We start from the raw sequence: 20,767 nt of genomic DNA on the forward strand, positions 1-20,767 counted from the left end.
TCACTCTCCTCGCTCCTTTCCCCCTCCTCTGTTTCTCGCACGCAGCCACCGTCCACTGCCACCACGGCCACCGGGCCTCCCTTGCTTCCCCGACTAGCCCACAAGCTCCGCCACTCTGTCCTTGACCCACCTCACCGAGCCACGCCCCTCCAGAAGCCCCGAAGCGCCGCCCCGACATTTTTCCCCTCCTCGGACCCGCCGGTCGCCGTCGCCCGATTCGTCGGCTCCGGACCGTCCCCGGCCTCGTCTCCGCCTCGAATGGATCCGCTGTGAGCCTCCGCTGCTTCTCCTGTGCTCGCCCCCTCCGTTCTCGCCCCCCAGCCCCATCTCTCACCGCGGCCGAGAGTTTCTCGCCGCCGGCCATGGCGTGGCCGTGGCCACAACCACCGCAGCTCGTTCTCGAGCCCACCGTCATGCTCACCACAGTCCCAGGAGCACATAGCACTCACCAACGCCTCCCCTGGCGCCCTGCATCGCCTAACCCGTCGTTGCCGTAGCTCCGGCCGCCGCCTAAGTGGTCGCCGCCGTCGACCCTGGCCTCCCTGTGCCCAGCTGTGTGCGCCCCTAGATGCGCGGGAGCACGGGCTCCCTCTCGGTGCCCTCAGCGCGACCAGCCGCGCGCTGTAGCGCCGTCCCGAGCAACTCCGGCGAGATCTCGCCGTCGCTGTGGTCGCCGGCGTCACTTGCTGACGTGGCTGGCCTAATTAGCCACTAAACACCGCACCGTGTCACTGACACCTAGGCCCCACGCCCTAATTAACCCCAGTTTAATATCTGTTTAGTATTAACTAAACCAGAGCGGCCCCACGCGTCAGTTTTGACCAAGCTGACGTGGCCGTTGACCGGGCCCACACGTCAGCGGCACTAACCAGCCCCAGTCACTGACCAGTGGACCCCACTGGTCAGGTTTGACCAGCAGCAGCGTCTGTTGACCTGCTGACGTCATGCCAATGTCATGCTGACGCAGTAATGTTTTCTGGATTTATTTTTATTCAGAAAATTCCAGAAAATTGTATAAACTTCTAAAAATTGTAGAAATTCAACCGTAACTCCAAATTAAATAATTTATATATGAAAAATTATCAGAAAAATTCAAGGAATCCATCTGTACCATTTTCATGCATGTTAGAACAACTTATAGCTGCTGTATAGCACAAATCAATTAAATGGCATTTGAATAATCACATATGGAGTTTGAATTTGAATCTTGTATTCAAACCAACTTCATTTAAATCATAGCTAGGTGCATTAGCCCAAAACACATTCATATTGCCATGTCATAGCATGCATCATATTGTGCTTTGCATTGATCGTGTTTCTTCTGTGTTTGCCGGTGTTGTTTCCCCCCCTCGGTAGACGTTGTACCGACGATGTGATCATTGACACTGATGAAGACTCAATGTTATCTTCAGAAGTGCCAGGCAAGCAAAACCCCCTTGTTCATTCCGATACAATCCCACTCTCTCGCTCCTGCTCTCTTTTACTGCATCAGGACAACAACGATTCATCTGTTACTTGCTGCGGTAGCTGAACCCCTTTATCCTTTGCATGACCTGTCATTCCACAGTAAATAGATGAAACCCACTAGTATGAGTAGGAGTTGTTTGAGCCCTGTTGTGCCTACTCATTCATGTTTGTTTGTCATGCCTGCTACTGCTTAGAGTTGAGTCAGGTCTGATTCATCGGGGATGAATCAGAGGTGTGTGAACATGTCCTACTATGTGTGAGCTAAGTGTGTGAACACGATTTGGTAAAAGGTATCGGTGAGAGGCCATGTAGGAGTACATGGTGGGTTGTCTCATTGAAGCCGTCCTCAGGAACTGAGTTCTGTGTTTTTGATCCATGGTTCAGCTACTACCATACATTGGGCCCTGAAATATGACCCCGCTTGACTTCTTATTCACCCTTGTCCTCTGTCCAGGAGTTGCAAGTAGTTTCTGGTGTTTGTAGTATGCTGGAGGCCGTGGACAGCGCTGACCGTAGGGGTGGGCTGTGATGCGGTAGGCACGTGGCCGGGTATACCGGGCGCCCGTTTGGTGTCACGGAACCCTGTTCACATCGTTTGGGGCTGTGAGCGAAACTCCGGCCGGATCTCCTCGTGGATGGAACCCGAATAGGTGATAAACCTGGACTAGAGACTTGAGTGTTTAGGTAGGTCGTGGTCTACACCCACGTTGGCTTTCGCTTGAAGTCTGCCGAGCACATGTCGTGTGCAGACGCTAAGTGGTGGAAACATGTATGAAGAAGTACACCCCTGCAGGGTTAACATCATCTATTCGAATAGCCGTGTCCGCGGAAAAGGACTTCTGGGTTGCTTATATCAGTTCATAGACAAGTGAAAGTGGATATTCTAAAATACGCAAGATAAGCGTGAGTGCTATGGATGGCGTTCTCGTAGGGAGACGGGAGCGGATCCATAGTGGTGTATTGATATGGTGAATATGTGGACTCGCGTGCGCCACCTCAAAGAGTTACTTGCAGTCATAGTTTAGGATAGCCACCGAGTCAAAGCTGGCTTGCTGCCGTTAAACCCCACCATCCCCTTTGTTGATAATGATGCATATGTAGTTAGTTCTGATGTAAGTCTTGCTGGGTACATTTGTACTCACGTTGCTTAATTTATGTTTTTGCAGAGAGACTTCAGTCTCACTAGTAGTTCCACATGGACTTCGACGTTTAGCTTGTTACCTCAGCTACGATCTTGTGCCCTCGGCAGGATCTGGTAGATAGTCAGGCTTTTCAGCCCTTTTCATTTATAGTTGTCTGTACTCAGACATGTTAAGCTTCCGCTTGTGCTTTGACTTGTATGCTCTGAGTGTTGGGTCATGAGACCCATGTTTGTATTATCTCGCTCTTCGGAGCCTATTGAATAAAATACTTGAGTTGTAGAGTCATGTTGTGATGCCATGTTGTATTTGCACATATCGAGCATATTGTGTGTATGTTATTGAAATGCTTGGTATGTGTGGGGTCTGACTATCTAGTTGTTTATCTTTAGTAGCCTCTCTTACCGGGGAATGTCTCCTAGTGTTTCCCTTGAGCCATGGTAGCTTGCTACTGCTCCGGAACACTTAGGCTGGCCGGCATGTGTCCTTCTTCGTTCCAGTGTCTGTCCCTTCGGGGAAATGTCACGCACTGAGTACCGGAGTCCTGTTAGCCCGCTACAGCCCGGTTTACCGGAGTCCTGCTAGCCCAGTGTTACAGCCCGGACCCACTTGCTGATGACCGACACGTTCGATGCTGGGTCATGGATGCCTGTCCTTGTAAGTCTGTGCCACTTTGGGTTTACGACTAGTCATGTCAGCCCGGGCTCCTTATCATATGGATGCTAGCGACATCATCATATACGTGAGCCACAAGGCGCAAACGGTCCCGGGCAAAGGTAAGGCGACACCCATGGGAATACCGTGCGTGAGGCCGCAAAGTGATATGAGATGTTACAGGCTAGATCGATGTGACATTGAGTCGGGGTCCTGACAGAAGATGCCTGGAAGGTGCTCTTCAAGGGCGCCAAGGTTCCCGCATCCGCTACCGAGGATCACGGATTCAGCGCGCAGCGTCACACCAGCGCGGTAAGTTGTTTGTACCTTTTACAGAGTATTAGTTTTTCATAGTTTGACTCTATGCGAGATCTAAGCTCCCTTACCTTTGACAGGCTTGGCAGGCGAAGTCCGGACAGATCAACTATCCGGTTCCTTTATCCGAAGACCCAGCCGATGCCCGCTTGGCGAAGCTGCTGGTTCCCGCACCCCATGTGGTGTCGGAGAAGAAGGCCACGAAGAAGGCCACGGGGACTCGAAAAAGTGCCTGGAGCCAGGAGGTGTCGGGTTCATCATCCGACGGCTCCAAGGCGCATTCCTCCCGTGAAAACGAGGAGGAGGAAGAAGAGACCTCTCCCCCTCCAGCGGGGGGAGAGAGGAAAAGGAAGGTCGCCCTTACTAGGGAGGCCGAAGGGTCCAAGAAGGGGAAAACCCTTCCTCCGAACTACTCCACCTACGCCGACGACGGCGGACAGGAGTGGCCGCTCAGGGCCAAGCCCCTGGCGAAATCGTAAGTATCCGGATACCAGAGTAATTCATAGTATTCCTTTATTGCACAGCTTTCCCTTATGTCGAATATGATTATGCAGCCCACCCAAAGACCGGCTCGACGCGTCGTCGAGCAGTTCACTGGACTCGTCAGATGTGAATTCGCTTCCGACAGCTTCCTCCCCCCGCCCTACGGACGACGCTGAAGTGTTGTCCCAACAGGTTCCAAGCCAGGAGGAGGTGGTCCTGGAGGCGCCGTAAGGCGACCTCCCAGACTCCAGGAATAAATGGGATAAAACCCCCCAGGGTTCCAAGTCCGGCTCTAGGCCGGACGCCGCTCCGGAACCTTCAAAGGTTCCAGAGTCCGGCAGGTGACCTCCTTCCAAGAGGAGCAAGCCCACCGTGCCGGTGACCCCCGTCCAACCAGAGGCGCCGGAAAATCTGTTGGAGGTGCTCAAAGGCGCCTTCATCGACGAGGAGCACCGCACCGTTATGAGTGTGGTGGTCCAGAAGGTTCAGTCCGCCAAAGCGGACTGATGGCGGACTGACTGAAGCTTGTGCTAGCCTTTTAACATGCTTTGAGGTAAGTAAAGAATGTGTAAATAATATTACCGCATAGACAGTATCCCCTGATGCTCTATTTGGCGTTCGGGAAGAAAAGCCGAATAGAGGATCAAAAACAATTCGCAGGAGTCTAACAAAAAGGAGTCAATATGCGTATGCAGGCTTCTCTGCTGGCGTCCGCCGCACTGACTGCGGAAGTGGACATGTTAAAGCAAAAACTCGAGCAGTCCGAGCAAGAGCTCGAGCGTGCCAAAAAGCAGCTCGAGGACAAGGAAGGTAAGAAATACCTTGTTTAAATATATATAAAAAGGTGCAATTGCAAAAAATGACAGGATTATCATGGCTATTGTAGGGGCCACGTCTGAGCTGGTGACCCTTAAGCAAGCACTGCTCGAGGCCGAGAAGAGGGCGGCCACGGAGCGCACCGAGCGGGAGAAGTATGAGGCCCAGGTTGGCAAGGTGCAGCAAGAGCTCCAGGCTCTCATGAAAAAACATGAGAGTTTGGAGCTTGACTCAAAGACGCGAGCGTCCGAGCTCGCGGTGGCTATTAAAGATGCCAAGTCTGCCAAGGCCGAATCCTAGAAGACCCTCCGGGAGTTGGATGCGGTGAAAAATATAGCGGCGGGTAAGGCATTCTTTATGCAAAGCAAACATATAAACGTGAGTTACTTGTTACTTACCCGAATCCGGAGCTCTCCAGGAGTGTTCGCAGATCTTCCCCGTAGCGTGTCCGATGCCGCCGCATTCTATCGAGCCGAGGAGGGCAGCTCGACAGAGAAGGTGTTCTGGTCTTAGTATGCTGAGGCCGGACACCCCGTGCCCCTAAGCGACCAGCTGAAGCAGCTGGTTGAGCTCCACAAGGCGGCCGAACAGGCCATGAAGGGCCTCATAGTTCGGCTGTGGCCTGGGGAGGCTCTGCCTGGGAGCTATTTCGGGCTGGTGTGGCCGCTGGTGGGGGCCTGTCCAAGGCTCTAAGTCATCAAGCGCTCTATCTGCATTGAGGGTGCCCGTAGGGCCCTTGCCCATGCTAAGGTGCACTGGGGCAAGCTAGATGCTGAGAAGCTTGTGAAGGACGGGCCACCGCCGGGGAAAGAGCATCGCAAGCCCGAGAATTATTATACGGATGTTCTGAAGGGTGCCCGCCTTGTGGCGGATGAATGTTCCAGGTATGTAATTTTTGAGTAAAACTTGCTCGTTTTATCCTGTGTGCTGAAAACTTGTTCATTTGCGCGAAGCAATGCTGTTGGAATTTAAAATATTACCTTCTGTGCGGCTGTTTATCGATTCTAAGAGATGGCGAGTCGTCGGCTTCTGCCCCCGTGCCGCTAGTGCTGGGGTGTTCGGGGATAAACCTGAGCGCTCTTTTTCCCATGTTTGGGTCCTTCGAGGGAGGAGCTCAGCACAACGAACAAGGCAATCGAACTATAATGCATGAACACTCTCACTTAGCCATAGAATTCTATAATTTTAAATTTCAGCGAAGCCCCTGGTATTCGGAAGACCGAGTTCCGGGCGCTATCCACGCCTTGGCCGTACAGAGCCGACTCCTCGCTCGAAGCGGCATAAGTCTTTAGGGACTCGAAAAACCTCTCGAACAGCGACCAACTCTTGCTTCATCATGACAGTCAGTTTTAGCTTTATCTACTGAGGTGCTCCACCCAGCTCAACTGGGGCACAATCGTAGTAGTTCTCCTAGTGCTACCTTAGCCGATATAGCGGAACGTAAGGCACCAAAACATAGGAGCCGGGCAAACCCAACTATTGACCCAAGACATGATTCGGAGCCGATGCATATAATGCTATAAGTTCGGGGTGCCGCACTTGTTAAAGTGTTCGGACGTCTCACACCATATTGAGGGGTACTAAAGCCCCTTGGCGTATTTTCGCCGTACCAAAGTGTACGGGTGCAACATGTCGTTAGGGAACATATATTTGTAAAAAAAAGTAATGCAAAAATAGACAAAAGCTATGCATTGTTTATTAAAAAGGGCTGCGATCAAAGCAGAACGATACAAATAATTCGATAAGCGAAAGGTTGGACTTTTAACATGTCCGTTCCAGGGGCAGGCTGTGGAATGGTATGCAAAACAGGTATACTGCTCGTGATAGAGACCACCTGGGAGTTCCGTAATGCGGCATGGCTTGTCTGCTTCCCTGGTTCTTGCATCATTTGTGCGGAAATTAAACTGCCGAATAGGCCTTCCGAAGAATGGAGTCCTGAAAGTAAGAGAAAATTAAAAAATCGGCAGCCCCTGGTGCGGTTTAAGCCGTGATTCAGGCGTGCCATGATGGTGCCCCTCCCCCTGTACCCATGGTATTTCTAGAGCGTATTATGTACGCGAAGCACTGGTGTCGCATTTTCGCGAGGGCTGGGGTTGGGGCCGCATTTGTTGGAAATATGCCCTAGAGGCAATAATAAATAGTTATTATTATATTTCCTTGTTCATGATAATCGTTTATTATCCATGCTAGAATTGTATTGATAGGAAACTCAGATACATGTGTGGATACATAGACAACACCATGTCCCTAGTAAGCCTCTAGTTGACTAGCTCGTTGATCAATAGATGGTTACGGTTTCCTGACCATGGACATTGGATGTCGTTGATAACGGGATCACATCATTAGGAGAATGATGTGATGGACAAGACCCAATCCTAAGCCTAGCACAAAGATCATGTAGTTCGTATGCTAAAGCTTTTCTAATGTCAAGTATCATTTCCTTAGACCATGAGATTGTGCAACTCCCGGATACCGTAGGAGTGCTTTGGGTGTGCCAAACGTCACAACATAACTGGGTGGCTATAAAGGTACACTACAGGTATCTCCGAAAGTGTCTGTTGGGTTGGCGCGAATCGAGACTGGGATTTGTCACTCCGTGTAAACGGAGAGGTATCTCTGGGCCCACTCGGTAGGACATCATCAAAATGTGCACAATGTGATCAAGGAGTTGATCACGGGATGATGTGTTACGGATCGAGTAAAGAGACTTGCCGGTAACGAGATTGAACAAGGTATCGGGATACCGACGATCGAATCTCGGGCAAGTATCGTACCGCTAGACAAAGGGAATTGTATACGGGATTGATCGAATCCTCGACATCGTGGTTCATCCGATGAGATCATCGTGGAACATGTGGGAGCCAACATGGGTATCCAGATCCCGCTGTTGGTTATTGATCGGAGAGTAATCTCGGTCATGTCTGCATGTCTCCCGAACCCGTAGGGTCTACACACTTAAGGTTCGGTGACGCTAGGGTTATAGAGATATTAGTATGCGGTAACCCGAAAGTTGTTCAGAGTCTCGGATGAGATCCCAGACGTCACGAGGAGTTCCGGAATGGTCCGGAGGTAAAGAATTATATATAGGAAGTGCTATTTCGGCCATCGGGACAAGTTTCGGTGTGACCGGTATTGTACCGGGACCACCGGAAGGGTCCCGGGGGTCCACCGGGTGGGGCCACCTGCCCCGGGGGCCCACATGGGCTGTAGGGGGTGCGCCTTGGCCTATATGGGCCAAGGGCACCAGCCCCAAGAGGCCCATGCGCCAAGAGGAGAGGGAAAGGAAGAGTCCTAAAGGGGGAAGGCACCTCCGAGGTGCCTTGGGGAGGAGGGACTCCTCCCTGGCCGCACCCTTCCTTGGAGGAAGGGCCAAGGCTGCGCCCCCCCTCTCCCTTGGCCCTATATATAGTGGGGAAGGGAGGGCAGCAACACCAAAGCCCTGGCGCCTCCCTCTCCCTCCCATGACACATCTCCCTCCTCCTGCAGCGCTTGGCGAAGCCCTGTTGGAATCCCGCTACTTCCACCACCACGCCATCGTGCTGCTGGATCTCCATCAACCTCTCCTTCCCCCTTGCTAGATCAAGAAGGAGGAGACGTTGCTGCTCCGTACGTGTGTTGAACGCGGAGGTGCCGCCCGTTCGGCACTAGGATCGTCGGTGATTTGGATCACGACGAGTACGACTCCATCAACCCCGTTCTCCTGAACGCTTCCGCGCGTGATCTACAAGGGTATGTAGATCCACTCCTCCCTCGTTGCTAGATGACTCCATAGATAGATCTTGGTGACACGTAGGAAAATTTTGATTTTATGCTACGTTCCCCAACAGTGGCATCATGAGCTAGGTCTATGCGTAGTTTCTATGCACGAGTAGAACACAAAGTAGTTGTGGGCGTTGATTTTGTTCAATATGCTTACCGTTACTAGTCCAATCTTGATTCGGTGGCATTGTGGGATGAAGCGGCCCAGACCAACCTTACACGTACGCTTACGTGAGACCGGTTCCACCGACTAACATGCACTAGTTGCATAAGGTGGCTAGCGGGTGTCTGTCTCTCCCACTTTAGTCGGATCGGATTCGATGAAAAGGGTCCTTATGAAGGGTAAATAGCAATTGGCATATCACGTTGTGGTTTTTGCGTAGGTAAGAAACGTTCTTGCTAGAAACCCATGGCAGCCACGTAAAATATGCAAACAACAATTAGAGGACGTCTAACTTGTTTTTGCAGGGTATGCTATGTGATGTGATATGACCAAAAGGATGTGATGAATGATATATGTGATGTATGAGATTGATCATGTTCTTGTAATAGGAATCACGACTTGCATGTCGATGAGCATGACAACCGGCAGGAGCCATAGGAGTTGTCTTAATTTATTTATGACCTGCGTGTCAACATAAACGTCATGTAATTACTTTACTTTATTGCTAACCGGTAGCCATAGAAGTAGAAGTAATAGTTGGCGAGACAACATCATGAAGACACGATGATGGAGATCATGATGATGGAGATCATGGTGTCATGCCGGTGACGATAATGATCATGGAGCCCCGAAGATGGAGATCAAAAGGAGCAATATGATATTGGCCATATCATGTCACTATTTGATTGCATGTGATGTTTATCATGTTTTTGCATCTTGTTTACTTAGAATGATGGTAGTAAATAAGATGATCCCACATAATAATTTCAAGAAAGTGTTCCCCCTAACTGTGCACCGTTGCGATAGTTCGTTGTTTCGAAGCACCACGTGATGATCGGGTGTGATAGATTCTAACGTTCACATACAACGGGTGTAAGACAGATTTACACAAGCGAAACACTTAGGTTGACTTGACGAGCCTAGCATGTACAGACATGGCCTCGGAACACAAGAGACCGAAAGGTCGAGCATGAGTCGTATAGTAGATACGATCAACATGAAGATGTTCACCGATGTTGACTAGTCCGTCTCACGTGATGATAGGACACAGCCTAGTTGACTCGGATCATGTAATCACTTAGATGACTAGAGGGATGTCTATCTGAGTGGGAGTTCATAAGATGAACTTAATTATCCTGAACATAGTCAAAAGGTCTTCGCAAATTATGTCATAGCTCGCGCTTTAGTTCTACTGTTTAGATATGTTCCTAGAGAAAATTTAGTTGAAAGTTGATAGTAGAAATTATGCGGACTAGGTCCGTAAACTGAGGATTGTCCTCATTGCTTCATAGAAGGCTTATGTCCTTAATGCACCGCTCAATGTGCTGAACCTCGAACGTTGTCTGTGGATGTTGCGAACATCTGACATACACATTTTGATAACTACGTGATAGTTCAGTTAAACGGCTTAGAGTTGAGGCACCGAAAACGTTTTTGAAACGTCGCGAAACATATGAGATGTTTCGAGGGCTGAAATTGGGATTTCAGGCTTGTGCCCACGTCAAGAGGTATGAGACCTCTGACAAGTTTCTTAAGCCTGCAAACTAAGGGAGAAAAGCTCAATTGTTGAGCTTGTGCTCAGATTGTCTGAGTACAACAATCGCTTGAATCGAGTGGGAGTTGATCTTCCAGATGAAATAGTGATGGTTCTCCGAAGTCATTACCACCAAGCTGCTTGAGCTTCATGATGAACTATAATATATCAGGGACATATATGATGATCCTTGAGATATTCGCGATGTTTGACACCACAAAAGTAGAGATCAAGAAGGAGCATCAATTGTTGATGGTTAGTGAAACCACTAGTTTCAAGAAGGGCAAGGGCAAAAGGGATGCTTCATGAAACGGCAAATCAGCTGCTGCTCTAGTGAAGAAACCCAAGGTTGAACCCAAACCCAAGACTAAGTGCTTCTGTAATAAAGGGAACAGCCACTGGAGCAGAATTACCCTAGATACTTGGTAGATAAGAAGGCTGGCAAGGTCGATAGAAGTATATTAATGTGTGCTTTACTAGTACTCCTAGTAGCACCAGGGTATTAGATACCGGTTCGGTTGCTAAGTGTTAGTAACTCGAAATAAAAGCTACGGAATAAATGGAGACTAGCTAAAGGTGAGATGACAATATATGTTGGAAGTATTTCCAAGGTTGATCAAATATCGTACGCTCCCTCTACCATCGAGATTGGTGTTTGCGTTGAGCATAGACATGATTGGATTATGTCTATCGCAATACGGTTATTCATTTAAAGAGAATAATGGTTACTCTGTTTATTTGAATAATACCTTCAATGGTCTTACACCTGAAATGAATGGTTTATTGAATCTCGATCATAGTGATACACATGTTCATGCCAAAAGATAGTAATGATAGTACCACCTACTTGTGGCACTGCCACATAAGTCATATCGGTATAAAATGCATGAAGAAGCTCCATGTTGATGGATCTTTGGGCTCACTTGTTTTGAAAAGTTTGAGACACGCGAACCATGTCTATTGGTGTATATGCATGAAGAAACTCCATGCAAATGGACCGTTTGGACTCACTTGATTTTGAATCACTTGAGACATGCAAGTCATACCACATGGGCAAGATGACTGAAAGCCTCGTTTTCAGTAAAATGGAACTAGAAAGCAACTTGTTGGAAGTAATACATTTTGATGTGTGCAATCCAATGAGTGCTGAGGTGTGTAGTGGATATCGTTATGGTCTTACTTCACAGATGATTTGAGTAGATGTTGAGTATATTTACTTGATGAATCACGAGTCTGAATTATTGAAAGGTTCAAGTAATTTCAGGGTGAAGTTGAAAGATCGTCGTGACAAGAGGATAAAAGATCTATGATATGATCATAGAGATGAATATCTGAATTACGAGTTTGGCACAGAATTAAGACATTGTGGAAATTGTTTCACAACTAATACAGCCTGGAACACCATAGTGTGATGGTGTGTCCGAACATCATAACTGCACCCTATTGGATATGATGCATACCATGATGTCTCTTATCGAATTACCACGATAGTTTATGGGTTAGGCATTAGAGACAACCACATTCACTTTAATAGGGCACCACATAATTGCGATGAGATGACACCATATGAACTATGGTTTAGAGAAACCTAAGCTGTCATTTCTTAGAAGTTTGGGGCTGCGACGCTTATGTGAAAAAGTTTCAGGCTGATAAGCTCGAACCCAAAGCGGATAAATGCATCTTCATAGGACACCCAAAACAGTTGGGTATACCTCCTATCTCAGATCCGAAAGCAATAAGGGATTGTTTCTAGAATCGGGTCCTTTCTCGAGGAAAAGTTTCTCTCAAAAGAATTGAGTGGGAGGATGGTGGAGACTTGATGAGGTTATTGAACCGTCTCTTCAACTAGTGTGTGGCAGGGCACAGGAAGTTGTTCCTGTGGAACCTACACCAATTGAAGTGGAAGCTTATGATAGTGATCATGAAACTTCAGATCAAGTCACTACCAAACCTCGTGGGATGACAAGGATGCGTACTACTTCAGAGTGGTACGTAATCATGTCTTGGAAGTCATGTTGCTAGACAACAATGAACCTACGAGCTATGGAGAAGCGATGGTGGGCCCGGATTCTAAAATCTGAGAAAGGATCCATGTATGAAAACAAAGTGTAGACTTTGGCAGAACAACTCGATGGTCGTAAGGCTGTTGAGTGCAGATGGATTTTAAAAGGAAGACGGACAATGATGGTAAATGTCACCATTAAAGAAAGCTCGACTTGTCGTTAAGATGTTTTCCGACAAGTTCAAGGAGTTTACTACGATGAGACTTTCTCACTCGTAGCGATGCTAAGAGTCTGTTGGAATTATATTAGCAATTACTGCATTATTTATGAAATCTTGCAAATAGGATGTCAAAACATTGTTTCCTCGACGATTTTCTTGAGGAAAGGTTGTATGTGATACAACCGGAAGGTTTTGTCAATCCTGAAAGATGCTGATAAGTATGCAAAGCTCCAGCAATCCTTCTAAGGACTGGAGTAAGCATCTCGGAGTTGGAATGTATGCTTTGATGAGATGATCAAAGATTTTGGGTGTATACAAAGTTTATGAGAAACTTGTATTTCCAAAGAAGTGAGTGGGAACACTATAGAATTTCTGATGAATATATGTTGTTGACATATTGTTGATCAGAAATGACGTAGAATTTCTGGAAAGCATATAGGGTTATTTGAAAGTGTTTTTCAATGGAAAGCCTGGATTAAGCTACTTGAACATTGAGCATCAAGATCTATAAGGATAGATCAAAACGCTTAATGGTACTTTCAAATGAGCACATACCTTGACATGATCTTGAAGGTGTTCAAGATGGATCAGTCAAAGAAGGAGTTCTTGCCTGAGTTGTAAGGTATGAAGTTAAGACTTAAAGCTCGACCACGGCAGAATAGAGAGAAAGGACGAAGGTCGTCCCCTATGCTTAAGACATAGGCCCTACAGTATGCTATGCTGTGTACCGCACCTGAAATGTGCCTTGCCATGAGTCGGTCAAGGGGTACAAGAATGATCCAAGAATGGATCACAAGACAGCGGTGAAAGTTATCCTTAGTAACTAGTGGACTAAGGAATTTTCTCGATTATGGAGGTGGTAAAAGAGTTCGTCGTAAAGGGTTACGCCGATGCAAACTTTGACACTAATCCAGATTATTCTGAGTAGTAAACTGGATTCGTATAGTAGAACAGTTATTTGGAATAGCTCCAAATGTAGCGTAGTAGTTGCATCTACAAGATGACATAAGAAATTTGCGAAGTACATACGGATCTGAAAGATTCAGACCCGTTGACTAAAACCTCTCTCACAAGCAAAACATGATCAAACCCAGAACTCATTGAGTCTTAATCACATGATGATGTGAACTAGTTTAGTGACACTAGTAAACTCTTTGGATGTTAGTCACATGGCAATGTGACCTGTGAGTGTTAATCACATGACGATGTGAACTAGATTATTGACTCTAGTGCAAGTGGGAGACTGTTGGAAATATGCCCTAGAGGCAATAATAAATAGTTATTATTATATTTCCTTGTTCATGATAATCGTTTATTATCCATGCTAGAATTGTATTGATAGGAAACTCAGATACATGTGTGGATACATAGACAACACCATGTCCCTAGTAAGCCTCTAGTTGACTAGCTCGTTGATCAATAGATGGTTACGGTTTCCTGACCATGGACATTGGATGTCGCTGATAACGGGATCACATCATTAGGAGAATGATGTGATGGACAAGACCCAATCCTAAGCCTAGCACAAAGATCATGTAGTTCGTATGCTAAAGCTTTTCTAATGTCAAGTATCATTTCCTTAGACCATGAGATTGTGCAACTCCCGGATACCTTAGGAGTGCTTTGGGTGTGCCAAACGTCACAACGTAACTGGGTGGCTATAAAGGTACACTATAGGTATCTCCGAAAGTGTCTGTTGGGTTGGCGCGAATCGAGACTGGGATTTGTCACTCCGTGTAAACGGAGAGGTATCTCTGGGCCCACTCGGTAGGACATCATCAAAATGTGCACAATGTGATCAAGGAGTTGATCACGGGATGATGTGTTACGAAACGAGTAAAGAGACTTGCCGGTAACGAGATTGAACAAGGTATCGGGATACCGACGATCGAATCTCGGGCAAGTATCGTACCGCTAGACAAAGGGAATTGTATACGGGATTGATCGAATCCTCGACATCGTGGTTCATCCGATGAGATCATAGTGGAACATGTGGGAGCCAACATGGGTATCCAGATCCCGCTGTTGGTTATTGACCGGAGAGTAATCTCGGTCATTTCTGCATGTCTCTCGAACCTGTAGGGTCTACACACTTAAGGTTCGGTGACGCTAGGGTTATAGAGATATTAGTATGCGGTAACCCGAAAGTTGTTCGGAGTCCCGGATGACATCCCGGACGTCACGAGGAGTTCCGGAATGATCCGGAGGTAAAGAATTATATATTAGAAGTGCTATTTCGGCCATCGGGACAAGTTTCAGGGTCACCGGTATTGTACCGGGACCACCGGAAGGGTCCCGGGGGTCCACCGGGTGGGGCCACCTGCCCCGGGGGGGCACATGGGCTGTAGGCGGTGCGCCTTGGCCTATATGGGCCAAGGGCACCAGCCCCAAGAGGCCCATGCTCCAAGAGGAGAGGGAAAGGAAGAGTCCTAAAGGGGGAAGGCACCTCCGAGGTGCCTTGGGGAGGAGGGACTCCTCCCTGGCCGCACCCTTCCTTGGAGGAAGGGCCAAGGCTGCGCCCCCCCCCCTCTCCCTTGGCCCTATATATAGTGGGGAAGGGAGGGCAGCAACACCTAAGCCCTGGCGCCTCCCTCTCCCTCCCATGACACATCTCCCTCCTCCTGCAGCGCTTGGCGAAGCCCTGTTGGAATCCCGCTACTTCCACCACCACGCCGTCGTGCTGCTGGATCTCCATCAACCTCTCCTTCCCCCTTACTGGATCGAGAAGGAGGAGACGTCGCTGCTCCGTACGTGTGTTGAACGCCGAGGTGCCGTCCGTTCGGCGCTAGGATCATCGGTGATTTGGATCACGACGAGTACGACTCCATCAACCCCGTTATCTTGAACGCTTCCGCGCGCGATCTACAAGGGTATGTAGATCCACTCCTCCCTCGTTGCTAGATGACTCCATAGATAGATCTTGGTGACACGTAGGAAAATTTTGATTTTATGCTACGTTCCCCAACAGCATTGCTACGCCTGCTCGGAACGTGCCCGGCGGTCTTGTTGTAGGTTACTCCGGGCGCGCTTGATGGTGTCCAAACGTTTAATGGCCGGGCTGGAGAACTGCCTGGAAAGGCTGCTTTGTACTTCCACTATAGGGCCGCGGTGTGCTCCTCCGTTCGGAGGGAGCGTTCGGTGTTTCCATTGACCGTAATTACTCCTCGAGGGCCTGGCATCTTGAGCTTAAGGTATGCGTAGTGCGGTACCGCATTGAACTTTGCGAATGCGGTTCGCCCGAGCAGTGTGTGATAGCCACTGCGGAATGGGACTATGTCGAAGATTAACTCCTCACTTCGGAAATTATCCGGAGATCCGAAGACCACTTCAAGTGTGACTGAGCCTGTACAGTTGGCCTCTACACCTGGTATTACGCCTTTAAACGTCGTTTTGGTGGGCTTAATCCTCGAGGGATCTGTGCCCATTTTCCGCACTGTATCCTGGTAAAGCAGGTTCAGGCTGCTGCCGCCGTCCATAAGGACTCTAGGGAGATGAAATCCGTTAATAATTGGGTCTAGAACCAATGCGGCGAATCCGCCATGACGGGTGCTAGTGGGATGGTCCCTTCGATCAAAGGTGATCGGGCAGGAGGACCATGGGTTGAACTTTGGGGCGACTGGCTCTACCGCGTATACATCCCTTAACGCGCGCTTCCGCTCCTTCTTGGGGATGTGGGTTGCGTATATCATGTTCACCGTCCGCACTTGTGGGGGAAAACCCTTTTGTCCACTTTTGTTCGGCGGCCGGGGCTCTTCGACGTCCTCGCTATGCAGCCCCTTGTCTTTATTTTTGGCATTTAAATTGCCTGCCTGCTTGAACACCCAACAATCCCTGTTGGTGTGATTGGCCAGCTTTTCGGGGGTGCCATGTATCTGGCACAAGCAGTTGAGTATTCGGTCCAAACTGGACGGGCCCCTAGGATTTCTTTTGAATGGCTTTTTTCGCTGACCAGATTTATAGCCTCTGATTCCGGCATTAACTGCCGTATCCTCAGCATTGTCGCCGTTAATGCGGCGCCTCTGCTTGTTGCGATGCGACCTGCCACTACTGTCCCTGGTATCCGAATTACCAGGGTTCTTTGTCATATTATTTCTATGAGCAAGCCGGCTGTCTTCTCCCGTCCAAAAGCGGGTCATGAGTGTCGTGAGTGCTGCCATAGATTTCGGCTTTTCCTGTCCAAGGTGCCGAGCAAGCCACTCGTCACGGAGATTGTGCTTGAAGGCTGCTAGGGCCTCTGCGTCCGGAAAGTCGACTATTTGGTTTTTCTTTGTTAGAAACCGTGTCCAGAATTGCCTGGCCGATTCTTCTGGTTGCTGAATTACGTGGCTTAGGTCATCGGCGTCTGGTGGTCGCACATAAGTGCCCTGGAAATTGTCGAGGAATGCGGCTTCCAAGTCCTCCCAACAACTGATTGATCCTTTTGGCAAGCTGTTAAGCCAATGCCGAGCCAGTCCTTTAAGCTTGAGTGGGGGGTATTTGATGGCGTGGAAATCATCGCCGCGGGCCATGTGGATATGAAGGAGATAATCCTCGATCCATACCGCAGGATCTGTTGTGCCATCATATGATTCGATGTTTACGGGTTGAAACCCTCGGGGATTTGATGATCCATTACTTCGTCTGTGAAGCATAGTGGGTGTGCGGCGCCTCTGTACTGGGCTATATCACGACGTAGCTCCAATGAGCTTTGTCTACTGTGTTCGGCCCTACCGGATTTGTGTCCAGCGTGACGGTTACCGTCTCGAGTCATGGGGCGCCCATGCGATCCGTAGATCGATCTTGTTTGCCTTGCCTTGTCCTCCAACATATCTCGTAGGTCAGGCGCATTTTCCCGTGCCTTGGTACAGGGTGTGGCTTGAGTGGAGGGCCGAGAGGCCTCTCTGTCGCGGCCACGAGGTGGCCGGTCGGCCACATCAAGTGCGTCCTCCTCTAATCGGGGTAGCAACCTGCGCTTTGGGTAGCTCTTGGAGGGGCGTTCGAGTTTATGCTCTTTGGACGCAAGGACTTCAGTCCATCTGTCGACTAGCAAATCTTGATCAGCTCTAAGTTGTTGCTGTTTTTTCTTGAGGCTTCTTGCCGTGGCCATAAGCCTGCGTTGAAAACGCTCTTGTTCGATGGGATCCTCTGGCACGACGAATTCGTCATCATCGAGGCTTGCCTCGTCTTGGGAGGGAGGTATCCAATTATCGTCCTCGACCTCTCTGTCTGCCGCTCTCTCATGAGGGCTGGCTTCTCCATCCTCCTGTGCTGAATCTTGCTGTAGGGGGTTTTCTTCGGCACTCTCTGGAGTATTATTATCTCCCGTGCTGGAATCACCATATTTGTTTTGGCGGGATTTTGAGAGGCGCCGCTGACGCCGGCGCTTAGGCTGTTTCTCCGTTGTTTCATCGCCATCTCCTTCTTTTGGGGTGTCCACCATGTATATGTCATATGACGAGGTGGCTTTCCAGGTCCCAATAGGCGCTGGTTCTTCATCGTCTCCTGCGTCGGCGTCTATACCGTTGATGTCTTCGGAGTTGAAGTCGAGCATGTCGGTTAAATCGCCGACAGTGGCTACAAAGTGGGTGGTGGGTGGGCTTTGAATTTCTTCATCGTCCGTATCCCAACCTTGCTGACCGTAGTCCGGCCAGGGCTCTCCTGATAAAGAGAGAGACTTTAGTGTCTTCAGAATATCGCTGAAAGGCGAGTGCTGAAAGATGTCCGCGGCAGTAAACTCCATGATCGGCGCCCAATCGGATTCAATCGGCAGGGGCGCGTAGGGTTCGGAGTCCGGAGAGGAGTCTGGCTCCTTGGAGTCACGAGTCTCACGGAGTGCGGGGCTGGTGTTCGGCTCGATCGCCGTTGGGATCACCGCCCCCGAGGCGGCGTCCAACCACCCATCCTCGATCGGCGCAGTTGGCTCCGAATTAAGGGTCGAAGCCGATGCGGGTGCGGCCTCCAGGGCACTGTTCGGTGGCAGAGTTAGATCATGCTCGTCGTGACAGTGCGGCGCGCTCGGCAATGGCTCGAACCCGTCGAGGATCAAGTCCCCTCGGATGTCAGCCATGTAGTTTAAACTTCCAAATCTGACCTGACGGCCAGGGGCATAGCTTTCGATCTGCTCCAGATGGTCAAGTGAATTGGCCCGCGGTGCGAAGCCGCCGAAGACGAAGATCTGTCCGGGGAGGAAGGTCTCACCCTGGACTGCATCGCTATTGATGATCGTAGGAGCCATCAAGCCTAACGGCGACGACACAGAGGAACTCTCAATGAAAGCACCAATGTCGGTGTCAAAACCGGCGGATCTCGGGTAGGGGGTCCCGAACTGTGCATCTAGGCCGGATGGTAACAGGAGGCAAGGGACACGAAGTTTTACCCAGGTTTGGGCCCTCTCAATGGAGGTAAAACCCTACGTCCTGCTTGATTAATATTGATGATATGGGTAGTACTAGAGTAGATCTACCACGAGATCGGAGAGGCTAAACCCTAGAAGCTAGCCTATGGTATGATTGTTTTTCTATATGTTGTCCTACGGACTAAAACCGTCCGGTTTATATAGACACCAGAGAGGGTTAGGATTACACAAAGTCGGTTACAATGGTAGGAGATCTGTATATCCGTATCGCCAAGCTTGCCTTCCACGCCAAGGAAAGTCCCTTCCGGACACGGGACGAAGTCTTCAATCTTGTATCTTCATAGTCCAGGAGTCCGGCTGAAGGTATAGTCCGACCATCCGGACACCCCCTAATCCAGGACTCCCTCAGTCGTTGTTCATCGCGGATTCTTTGTAGTCTCTCCACCGCGTCCTCCTTTGATCTAAAAGAAGTATAGACCTCATGCGGTAGCTGTTTTGCGTCCATTTCGGATGCTAGCAGATCCTTTTTTCTCGTACAAAGGCCTCCTTAGAACTGACGAACTCGTCTGTGCTAGTTATTAGGTCTAGATTTATTTTCCTTTTTTGAACAATCTTGATCCAAAATAATAGCATCAGCTTGTGAAACTTGTTTATCTCAGTACTTAGCCATTTTTTTGTCGTTTGCCTCCTTAAAATATCTTGAGTCATGGCGGCTTACCATGCCGGCTCATTTTTCCTTCATATATCATTAGCCCTTATTTAAGCCGTCATTACTTCATATGTACTATAATCACTTAACCTGTAATTCCACCAATTATTTTGAACCGGCAAATTACTTTCTTTTCAGCTTGTCCTTTTTCATTATGCCATCAAAAGCTCCAACAGTCTGCAACTGGGTCCTTTCCACAGTCACTGATGACATTTTGAAGGATTTTGTCACCATCGGATACTTGCCGGAGAAGAACATTATGTCCTATTGTGCTCCTGACTCGGCCGAAGAACGACCTCATCCCAAAGATGGCGAAGTCATCATTTTTACTGATCACATGAACCGGTGTTTTTCACCACCCGGCTCAAAGTTCTTCAGAGATGTTCTGCATTTTTTCAAGCTTCATCCACAAGATCTAGGACCCAACTCCATATCCAACATCTGCAATTTTCAAGTTCTCTGTGAGGTTTATCTTCAAGAAGAACCTACCGTTGAACTCTTCAGAGAGTATTTCTATCTAAACCGTCAGAATGAATGCACCAACGGCCCTAGCTTGGAACTTGGTGGAATTTCGATTCAGCGCCGACAGGGTGTTGTCTTTCCTTTAGTAGTCTTACCAAGCCATCCCAAGGATTGGAACCAAACTTGGTTTTATTGCAAAGACACGTCTCCAGCTGATGAAAAACCAATGTCGGGTTATCACGTGGAGCGTCTGGATTCTAAGTTTGTGCTCCCTGACAAGCTGACTGCCACGGAACATAAGAAGCTCATCCCGTCCATCAAAAGGATTCAAGCCTTGTTGGGAAACGGCCTAACTGGAGTTGACTTGATCCGTTGTTGGATCGCATGGCGGGTCATCCATCTGAGCCGCTGAGCCAACTTGATGTATAAATATGGCGGAGGCCCAGATGATCCTCTGCGTCATAGTTCTGTACAACTGACTGAAGAGGCCATTGTCGAAATGTCAACCACCCCGTAAACAGTAAATACGAGGACTACAATAAAGTTGGATTGAATCCTTTCTGCAAGCTTAACCCGGCACCAGAGGTAAGTCCCCTTGACTCCCTTTTTTCTTCAGTAGTTAAGTACTTGCATGACCTTTAACATGTTATTTGCCTACAGGCCAAGTCTGACTTTTGGAAGGCAAAATACGATCATGAAGCTGCCAAGA

This window comes from Triticum dicoccoides, chromosome 2A, assembly GCF_002162155.2.
Source record: "Triticum dicoccoides isolate Atlit2015 ecotype Zavitan chromosome 2A, WEW_v2.0, whole genome shotgun sequence".
Taxonomy (NCBI): Eukaryota; Viridiplantae; Streptophyta; class Magnoliopsida; order Poales; family Poaceae; genus Triticum; species Triticum dicoccoides.